The sequence below is a fragment of the Sitophilus oryzae genome, unplaced genomic scaffold (genome assembly GCF_002938485.1).
Source record: "Sitophilus oryzae breed Bouriz unplaced genomic scaffold, Soryzae_2.0 scaffold_889_pilon_pilon, whole genome shotgun sequence".
Classification (NCBI taxonomy): domain Eukaryota; kingdom Metazoa; phylum Arthropoda; class Insecta; order Coleoptera; family Curculionidae; genus Sitophilus; species Sitophilus oryzae.
The window spans coordinates 35048-46910 of NW_022147515.1; positions in this window are offsets into that span (position 1 = coordinate 35048).

The following is an 11863-nucleotide window of genomic DNA, read 5'->3' on the forward strand; positions in this document are numbered from 1 at the left end:
ACTAATTGGGAAGTATTGCTTGTATATGGATATAGTATAGAAAGTAAGTATCCATTAAGTAATTGCTTTATTTTCTTCTTATTATTCCGTTCATTCTTCTGAAACGTAACGTAATGTAAGATCGACGAGTATTTTGACTAATTTATTTATTTATTTACTCTGGTAGACGGCAATAATGTGAAAGTTATTTCTCAACATACATATATATCTATTTAATTTAAATAAATGCAAGTGCATCTATTGGTTCTATTATTTTTCATTAAAAATAAAATCGTGCAGATAACTCACAGATATTTTTAGTTGAAAAAATTATTTTTATCATTTTGGCATTGAAATAGTAGGTCAAAACTATGGAGGTGTCTAAAAATAAAATAAAATAAGAAATTGTTATACATATAGTATTTTATCTTATACTTTTATTTGTCCACAAAAATATAAGATATATTCAATTAATTTCATATTTCGTACTATTTTCTAAACTTAATTACTCTGAACAAATTAAGGGCTTGCCATGTATAAATATATTGCATAAATCTCAGTCTTTATATGTTTGTGCAAATAATGACTTCATGTATTGCTACATAAAACATTAGAGATATCCTTAAAAGGCAAAAAGCTGGTAAAACAGCTTGCACTTGCGGAGATTTCTGTATTTTATCTTGTTCTATATTTTCTAAAACATATTCAGAGCGAACAAGTAAACTGACAACACTAAAAAAATATTTTTTTTTCAAACGTCACAAAAGTGTTAATTTTTGCGACGTTGTATGACAATAAAAAACGTCATTTTAACGCTTAGGCATAAAAATAAAGCACTTTTACGCCTAAGCACAAAAGTACAAAAATATATTATTAAACTGACATAAAGTGTCAAATTTAACAAGCGTAACTATAGTTTCTCGATATATAATTACCATAAAACATCCCCCTTTAGAACTTTTTCTTTAATGGCCATAAGCGGGAGTAAAAGCCCAACCGCCCGAACAAACACTAGAGGCGCCACCGGTCATCAAATGGTGTAAAAATTGCGAAAATTTAATCTTCTAATTTTGACACAAGGGGTCGGGCTTAACTTTTTCAATTTTAATTCAATATTCATTGTTTTCAAACTATATTATTAGACTTTGTTGTATTTTGTGAATGTATAAATGTTTTCTAAGTATAAAGTTGCATTATAGTAATTTAAATTATATTACATACATATTTAAGATTCAAATATTATGACATATATGTCAGTTGCCGTCTAAAATGTCATCTTGATAACAAAAAGTTAGTTATTGTAAAGGTTATTGTCAAAAGTAGTTAAAATCATGTTAAAATATTAAAATTTACAAGTTATAATTAGATATTTTATATTATTTCAACAACAAACACATAATAGTACAGCGTAATGTTGATATGCAGGTTCAAAACAAAAAGTGCCGTTATATTTTTCAGTTTTCGTTGTCAACCGCGGAAATTTCAGTGATTTTAGTGTTGTCGGATATTTTTATTTGTGAAATAGAAATATTGCGTTTGGATTGCAAAACTAAAAGTGGATGTTTTATTGCAATGTAAGTAAGCGTTTGTCCATTTTATATTTTACTTTTTTCATACCTACGACAAATATACATATATTGAAATTTTATAATTCGTTTTATTTAAAAAATGTTAGAAAACAAGCTTGTAATCCTGTAATTGACATAATTGTTATGTAATATATTTCATTTAAATGTAATATATTACTTTACAATTAAAAAAATGTAAATTTAAAAAATATATTAAAATATATACAGGCATTATTTGAAATTTTTTGAGTGCGAACAAACACGAGAGGCGCTTTATTATTTACTTCCATTTCTTAACATGACAGACGAAGTTCTAAAGGGGGATGTTTTGTGATAATTAATTACATACAAGGAAATTTCTTTTAAATCATTTTATATTATTTGGAACGTTTGAAATTGTTTTAAAAATTATTTGTGGCGTTTGAAAAATAATAACATGTTCTATACGGAGTAAAAATTACTTTTTGAGCCTAGCCTATAATGTCGAACGTCCAAAAAGCCACAAAAAGTGTCATTTTTACTCCTAATAAATCAATATACTATTTTTTCAAATATTACAAAAGTATTAATTTTTGCGACGTGTTTAACAATATAAAAACCTTAAGCACAAGAGTACAAAAATATATTAATAAAATGACGTAAAGTGTCAAATTCAACGAGTGTTACCATTTACCATCGAGGTAACCATAGTTTCTCAATATATAATTACTTACAAAGTATTACTTTTAAATTTTTTTATATTATTTCAATGTTTGAAATTTTTTAAAAAATTATTTGTGACTTTCTGCCTCGCCAATTTTTAATCCTAACAAAACAATATATTATTTATTTGTATATTTTTAGTTAAAAAAGTAGTTATTTACCATTTTGGCATTGAAATATTAGGTCAAAACGATGGAGGTGTCTAAAATGAAAATACTAAATTTTTAAAATATGATATCTTATCTTATATTTGACAAAAAAAACATAAAAAATAACTCATTGTTTCTTTTTACTGTGTCACTCTTATTTGCTACTCTGATGATTACGTGAACAAAGACTGTTTTTCTGTCAACAACGGTAAAATCGAAGAAGTTCTTCTCCTTTACAGTAAATGCACTCCCTGCGGTGCAGGCAAAGAAGAGATCGCTGAAGAACCAGTTTGGACCTATAACGACCTTGCGTTAAAGTTGCAGAGAGATCGAGACCATCCAAAGAAAGCTTGGGCTTCAGTAAAGCACTGTATTCACTTAATCCGTTAGTTAAAGAGAGAGTCACGAACGCAGATTCGTCTTTTTTATACTCCTTTTCTTCCTTATATTTTGTTTAAAAAATATCTGTGCCTGTCCTATTTTTTCAATCTCAAAAATGTTTATCTTTACCTTGTTAAACAGATAGTCTCACAACCTTCAAGCCCAAATTTCTACAAGTAAAACTTAAAAATGTAAACAAAACAGAAACATCAAAACCTGAGATGTCACATTGTAGTTTGAAAGCCTAAAACTGACGTACTTATATGATTTTTCAACACCTGAGTTATGTTATTATGAATCACTGATACAGGAAGAAATATCAATAGTTAAAAATCCATAAATTCCTGAATAAAAAGTGTCATAAAAATTACCCATTCGTACTAAAGGAGAAATAAATATGAAAAAATATAAATCTGTGCTAAATTATTTTTCTTACAGTTAGAAAGGAAAAACATCTTAATAAAAATAAATAAATACTCCCAACAAAATAAACAGCATTTGTTTATCACCTGTTTACCCCACATATATCCAAAACAATTTTTGACTCATATCCCCCCTATAATACACCCCTAGTGCGCATGACTCACCAGACGAAGAAGGTCACTGAACAACCCCTCTGTATTCCCCCCACTATCCCTACAACGTGACAAATCAATAATAGCGCTGTAAGGGCGGTAGCGTTTTCAGGGTTAGAAAACCATGAAAAACAATACTAATTATAATTATGGATGCGTTTTAAATGACCTGAAAGTAAAAACACATATCATGATCAGTTGTTGAAAGATCTCAGGTTGTTATTTATTTTTATTTTTACCCAATTTTTCGTCATGTCAAGATTATTTAAGATTTCTCCCATTTAAAGTGATTAAGAGTTGTCTGTTCCTCATATTAAGTCAATTTACATGATTACATGATCATATTTTATGAGATTGAAGATGTACCTCAGTCATGCGTTTAGCGTTTTTTGTATGCGATAACTATCACGAACATATTATAGGCTCTGAGAAAAAAAAACAGGTGGAACCAATATGGAAAAGGTGTGACAAGTCAAAAGCATTAACATAGATTAGTTTTCAACTTAAATTTAAGTAATCGCGATAAGGGCATAAAGGTACAATTGTCTAAGACTAGCATAAGCCTTTTGGATGCAAACAGAACATGATTGTTATATGTTAAAGACTGATCAATGTTGATATGGTCACTATAAATGATGATAGGTAATTGATTAGATAACAATTTGTAACAAAAGTTGTTGATATGAAACTAACTATAAACAAACTGACTAGGTTTTACATGAGATCTCACAAGTTTATGTAAATAAAAAAAAGTGTCATGAATTGTTTCGAGAAAAGGATGATACTTCTTGGACAGGGTGTGTTCGACTTGGCGGGGCACACCGTGCCCCTAGAACAAAATAGAGTTTATTTAAATAGTTTTATTTAAAAATACATATCAGTCTTCTTCTTTCTTCTTCCTCAACCCACATTCATTCACTTCTGGAAATAGGTCTCTCTTTGTGCTGTATTTAACCAGCCTTTATCTACCATTTCCCTAATGTCGTCCACCCAACGTTTCTGTGGACGTCCCACACTTCTTTTAGTTTATCTTGGTCTCCACACTGTTATTCTATGTGCCGATCTGTCTTTATCCAGTCTAGCAACATGCCCAGCTCATTGCCATTTTAGCCACTTGTTGAATTATACCGGTAACTCCTGCCTCCTGATGTTTTCGTTTCGAATTTTGTCTCGTAGACAGACCTCTAGCAACCTAGCATACCTGCATCGTTCCATAGCTCTTTGAATTGTCAAGAGTTTAATTTGAATGCTAACAAGTGTTATACCGGGTGTTGCATCGTCGAGCGGGACATAGGAAATCCCATGTAAATTTTAATGGGGTCAATAATTGACTTGCCTAATTATTTTAGAGAATAATTCTATTTAGGTTTATTGAAGAGCACTAAAACCCACAAGACATTCAAAAGAATAACTTTAGATATTTTTGATTAGCCCGTTTACGAGTTATCGCCGATTTCTTTTTAAATATTTCTCCTTTCTTATGGACCTGTATTTACTTATGAGCACCAGTCAAGGTAAAAGATAACTGTCAAACGAAGTTGTCATTTCAGAAATTTATCTATTTAGTGCTTTATTATTATTATTAAAAACTCATACCTACATCAGAAAATATTAGCCATGAATTATACTACCGAGAAGAAGTATTGATGATTAAATGGTATTATCAAGGAAATAGTTATCAAAAGGTGTCGGACATGTTTGCTGCTCTGTATCCGAATAGACCGATACCTGGAAAATCTGCAATCGCAAGAAATATCCGGAGATTTGAGACCAAATGTACCCTAATAAATAACTGCAGATGTGAAGCAAGGCAGGAACAAAGAGAAGATGCAAGAAATGATACCGACTTGGTAGTTTTATTGTGCGTGGAAGAGAACGATGGAAAGATTAGCACAAGGAAACTTGAGGATGAAATAGGAATAGATCACACTACAGCGTTTCGAATTTTGAAACGACATAAATACTATTCCTTCAAATATGAAAAGCATCAAGAGCTACGAGACGGGGACGAAATACGGCGGCAGGCGTTTTGTTTTGATATGATGGAAAGAGCAAACACGGATAGGGAATTTAAAAAAAAACATGTTTCAATGACGAATGCACGTTTACCTTAAATAATGAACCCAATGTTCAAAATTATCGATATTGGAACAAAGAAAACCAACACAGGTTTGTCGAAACAAGGACGCAATATCCACAGAAAGTAAATGTTTGGGCAGGGATATTCGGACACAATATTATCGAGCTATTATTTCTTACGCGAAATTTAAATGCAGAATATTATTTGGAACTACTGGAAAATCATATTTTACCTGCCTTACATGATGCCGCTAGGGAAAATCAGGAATATTCTCTAAAACAAGTAGGAAAGACAATAATTGACCCCATTAAAATTTACATGGGATTTCCTATGTCCCGTCCGACGATGCAACACCCGGTAAGGATCGTATTGTTCTTTAGAATATGTTCTAATTTGTCGAAGGCTATAAATGCTAATCTTATATGCATTTGTATCATTGGTATCATCATCATCATCATCATTCTCAGCTTATTCAACTATCTCCAATTATGGTGTAGCCTCTCTCACATGTTTAGATACTCTCTTTGTAGTTGGACACATTGTTGTCTATTGTTGGCTATGGCGGGCCCAAGTGATCCCTGCTAATTTCCTAATATCATGGTCCCATCTCAGATCTGGTCTTCATCTAGGTCTATTAATTCCTCGTGGGTACCATGCTGTAATTTTTGTGGTCCATCGGTTGTCCTGCTCATTGCCACTTGAGGGATCTGATTCTGTGGATGACATCTTTTACCTGGGTCGTTTGTCATATCCACTCTATTCTTTTACGGTCTTTCTTGGTTATTCCCAGTATATTTCATTCCATTGAGCGTTGTGCGATTTGTAGTTTTCTTATAATGTCCGTGTTATGGTGCGTTTAGACTTGAGCACGCACGCACTGATCCTCCGCGATTGCTCAAGTGTAAACGGCTGTGCGCGAGCAGCCGCGAACATGAGCCGTCTGGTGCTTGTCTGGTGTCGGTTTTTGGTCCGTGCTCAAAGGGATTTTATGTGTGCGCGAACGCTCAGTTTGCACCGGCAATTTGTTTTGTCTGCGCTCGTGCGTGCGTGTGTGTTTTTTTTCGTTTTCTTTATTAAAATTATGGAGTGGATCAATGAATCTTCGTTATTATTAATTGAAGGATATGAAAAGTTGCCTATTTTATGGGATGTTAAACATTCTTTGTATTATTAAAAAATAAAAAAAAATGCATGGCAAGATCTTGTAAATAATATTAATATCGAATATGTCGATATTAATGAAATTGCTATTCTAAAATTTGTAGGTATCTTTTGTTCGTATTTTGGTGTTATTAAATTTTGTAAGTATTCAAAGTCGGGTCTGGTCATTCTTGTAAAGTTTCTGAACTGATCATAGCCCTCCTCAGACACTAAGTTGTTGCAGTAAATTATATCGATTTCTATAAGTTTGGGTTTGCCACCAGCGACGATCTTTTCGATTTTTCTCCTTTTTAATAATTAAGCTGTGCATAATAATGACTGCAGCCTCGACTATTTCTTGGTCGTCCATTATTTTCGCCAACACAACTCTGCTGTGCGCGCACAAATGGATCACTTCATTCGTCGAAAAATACGTTTTATATTTGAACGGAGCCGAGAGCGCGAACGAATGCCGTGCGCGCTCAAGTCTAAACGCACCATTATGGTGTACGCGCACTGAATCGGTACCAGTCCGGCGAGAAACGGCGAAGGCGGTGACTCGACTATCGTAGATAGGTAGAGGTAGGAATCTGGCCTCTACAGGCCGAAATGTTTTAGTGGACGCCGGCGCCGTCTATATGTACGATGGTCGCAGTCGCTTTTGCTGGTCGGTCCGATCCGATGCAGTGCGCGCGGAGCCTTAGAGTCCAGGTTTCGCAAGCATAGGTCGTGACTGGTAGTACACATTGGTCGAATGTTTTCTTCTTTATATAAAGTGGCATTCTAGATTTAAATATGACTGAGTTTCTTCCATATTATGTACTCGATGCTAACTTAATTCTTCGGTTGATTTCTGGTAGTAGAGATCCCGAGCTGTGTATTATCAAATATATGTATTTTTCTACTATTTCCAGTTTTTTGTTATTTATCAGAATGTCTTTTCTGTCTAATAGTTCGTTGTACATTACTTTAGTTTTGGTTAAAGTCACTTTGAGATCCACTACAATAATTATTGGTATAATAATATTTAAATGAATACAAATAGTATTTTCTAGAGTATCTGTCTCGACATTGCTCTGAATTCTTTATTGAAAATTTATGACCGCATAGCGGGTCAGACTTTGAGGCGTCGTCGTCTATGAATAAGAGCGGCCGTCGCGACGCCACATACCATAAAAAAGAGTTTTCGCATTTCTGAATCATTGAAATCCATCCCTTAATCCAGTAGAGTAGACATTCTTTTTTATGAGTATGATTACTTCCAAGCCTGGTGGCTATAAAAATAAATTGTTTCCACTAAAGAGTCCCAGATAGAAACAGTTTCACTTATAAAATCTCTATGTTATGATATTTTTTATAAATAATTTAATATTTTTTTTTTAGTTTTTACGACTTTTGTTGCCTTGATTTGGACCATGTTACTTGCCATGTTGCCTGCACGGTTCTGGGCCTATGATGGTATTGATGAGTCTTGCTTGGCCATTTCAGCTGCCTTTTTGTTACCCCTGTGACCCTCGTGGCCTGGTAATTCAGTTATATAACAAACGTGTTTGCTAAAACTCCAAAAAGCTGCACGATATAAAGAACTTTTATTGGATATTGTCACGTAGAGGTAAAACTTTCTATATACCTGAAAATTTTATGGGTATGGAATAACAAAGCCCGACAGTATCAGTTTCGAGTTTCGACTTGAGGTAAATTTAGTAAGAAAGAATTTGAGAAGTATGGTAGCAGGAATTTCAACAAAAATGAAGCGAATTTATTTATCCATGTAGTCCTTCATAATAAAATCTAAGATTTTCCCTTATAACTTTTGATTTTTAAATGACACCCTCGGTATTTTGTTACTTTATTTAATAGAAAATGACACTCTGAATTGAATGACATATCATATGTCAATTTTGACATTTTTCGAATATGGTTTATTTGAAATTGCAACATGCGATTCATAACGACAATTTGACTCGAAATACCAAGTATGTGGTACAAAATTATTCGTAAAAAATACTTTTTTTTTTTCCAAATATGTTAATGATCCACCCTCGTTCCATTTGAAAAAAATTGAGATATGATTAAAAAATACGATTTGGGCATCTTTTAACTGGCCAGGACATGACACTAAAAACATTAGATGATCGAATCTATTTTTCAAAGGCTCCTGATTAAAACTTAATGTTTTAACACATCCATGGCACTCTAGATTGAAAGTTAAAGTTAAATTTTGTTTTAAATCGTTATAAAATACAGTAAAAATTATACTGTTAACAACCTTCAGAGCCCACACTTATTGTTTCTTTTTCAGATCATAATTATTCTAACAAGTGTTGAACAACGAATGATTCATAATATATTACTCCCACAAAAATTTCCTTAATTTGTTGACCAAATTAAAGTAAATTTAAAATTGTAAAGAGCTTAATTTAGCTAAATTGATAGTAGGAATGCTGATGTTCTGTTTATTATTTAGGAATTTCTTAATTCATATATTATTATTTGACTACTCATTACATAAATACAGGGTAAGTCTTAAATAAGTGCAAATATTTTCAGGACTGGTAGATCTCGATAAAAGAAACATATTTTCCCTTTATTGTTTTTCAAATTAGTTAAGTTATTTTTACTTTGAAAATTTTCAAAAAAAAATGTATTTTTTACTAAAATTTTGCGAACCACTGGATCTTTTCTGGAGTTTCTTTTTATAAATTTATCTAATACCTATGTTGTCATATTATCAAGACATTATGTTTTTTAACTAAAAAGTAAAAAAAAATTAAAAAAAATTCAATTTTTTAAAAATTACTAGTGAAGAGATGTTCCATTATTTTTTCACAAGTAACAATTTTTTTTTGAAGCTACATTCTTTAGATTCACAATAATCACACTATAATTCAAGTTCCGACACAATTTTTTCCAGATTTAGTATATACTTTGTATAAAACCCATCTTATTAAATAGTTGAGACAAGGGGTTACTGAGAACTGCCATCACTGGATATTATGTATTAAATTATTTAATATTCCTACTGCAGCAGTAATAAACCTAAAACTGGCTCCAAAATATCCGTATTTTTGACAAATTTACGGCTCTCTAGTTCTAGTTGGAAAGTTTCCACGAATTCAAAAACCTTTTCCTCAAATTTTAAATGTTTCTCGCCTGTAACCTGTAAAACTAGGTCAGAGAGTTTGAAAAATATAAAGAAACTTTCAATGAAGCATTTTTTTATATAAATTTAAATATACACCACATTAATATTGATTATATTGCTTAAAATTTAAGATTTTAAAAGAACACAAATATATATATACAGTGTGACCCACTCAAGACCGGGCACCCTCCATAAAATCTGTGTTTATAGTCCGATTTTGATGATTTTTTTTCAAATATAAAGTTTCAAAAAAATGTACTTTAGGGCTCAATGTCATGTTATTTCACAAAAAAAACAAGGCCTACTTAATAAAGTTTTGTGGTGAAAAATTTACCCAAAATCATATTAGCTATTTTTTTTTTTTTCAAAATTTGAGTACACCCTACATTCAGCATCCCCAAAACAGTTCTGTACCAAATTTCGTTTAAAAATATTAATTATTAATAATTCTGCAGTTAAATTAAATAATTCACTATTTTTGCCAATTTAACGATGAGTTATCAAGTAACCCTTGAAAAAAACAATCCACGACAACGAGTTTTATTACAAACAATGATAAAAATACTACAAAGCAACACAATAACCGAATAATAAGTTAAACATATTCAAATAATTCTAGTTGCTTCTACCAGCCCTCCATTCAGTTCAATACATTTGTCGCATCTTTTCTTAGATTAACAGTTATATTCCTAAGCTGCTGTGGTGTAATATTTGCAGAAGCCTCTGTAATTCTAATACGTAATTCATCTACAGATTGAGGTCTAGACTTGTAAACTTGTTGCTTTAAGAAACCCCAAAGAAAGAAATCAAGGGTGTTAGGTCAGGGATCTCGGTGGCCACTCAATTAGCAGGCTATTTTCGAGCCTATCCACTTATTTTCAAAATTTTCATTTAACCATTCCCTGACAACTGCCGCGTTATGCACAGGTGATCCGTCCAATGGAAATTTTAAATTCAAACGGGTTTGGCATGGTAAATTATGTATTGCATCCCAAAAGTCATTAATCAGAAAATTCAAAAACGTTGGAATATTCAAATTTCTCTCAAAAAAATATGGACAATTGATTCTATCATCAATGCCAAGTATGCCAAGTATGCCACACCACACATTTAATTTCTGAGAATACTGTCTTCTTGTATTGATCACCCATTCAGGGTTTTCGACTGCCCAGAATCGCGAATTTTGAGAGGATACTACTCAGTTTGTACTAAATGTTGCCTCATCACTAAATAAAATTTCTTTTAAGAAATTTCTATTATTTAAATACTCTGCTTGAGCCCATAAGCAGAATTCTAATCGTCTAACATCATCTCCGTTTTTTCCAAAGTGTGTAAAATCTTTGGTTTAAAGGGAGTTTAACTTTATTAGTTCGCAAACATCTCCTAATATTTTCCCTTGGTATATCCAAATCAACACTGGCGCCTCTAATGCTTGCACGAGGATTGTTACGAAAATATTCTAATATTTCCTCATTCCGCCTATTTATTCGATGTTTCGGCCTTCTGTTTTTTAGTAAGTATTTTGACACACAACCAGTTCCATTAAAAACTCTATTTATTCGTTGAACCGTGCTTCTACTTACTGCAGGTCTGTCAGGATGTCTGTTGTTAAATTCTCTGCTTTCTCCTGCTTGAAGATAGTTATCACCCACTAAACGAATAATTTCAATTTTATCCCTAATATTTAATTGTTCCATAATGCAAATAATATTTTGATACAACACTTTTCTGCGTGCTATTAAATTAATATTCAATTCTACGCTGCAAGAATTGACAGCTAATAAAACCCATTGTTGTGGATTGTTTTTTTCAAGGGTTACGTGATAACTCATCGTTAAATTGGCAAAAATAGAGGAATTATTTAATTTAACTGCAGAATTATTATTAATAATTAATATTTTTAAACGAAATTTGGTACAGAACTGTTTTGGGGGATGGCGAATGTAAGGGGTGTACTCAAATTTTTGAAAAAAAATCGCTAATATGATTTTGCAAATTTTTCACCACAAAAACTTTATTAAGTAGGCCTAGTTTTTTGTGAAATAACATGACATTGAGCACTAAAGTACATTTTTTGAAACTTTATATTTGAAAAAAAAAATCATCAAAATCGGACTATAAACACAGATTTTATGGAGGGTGCC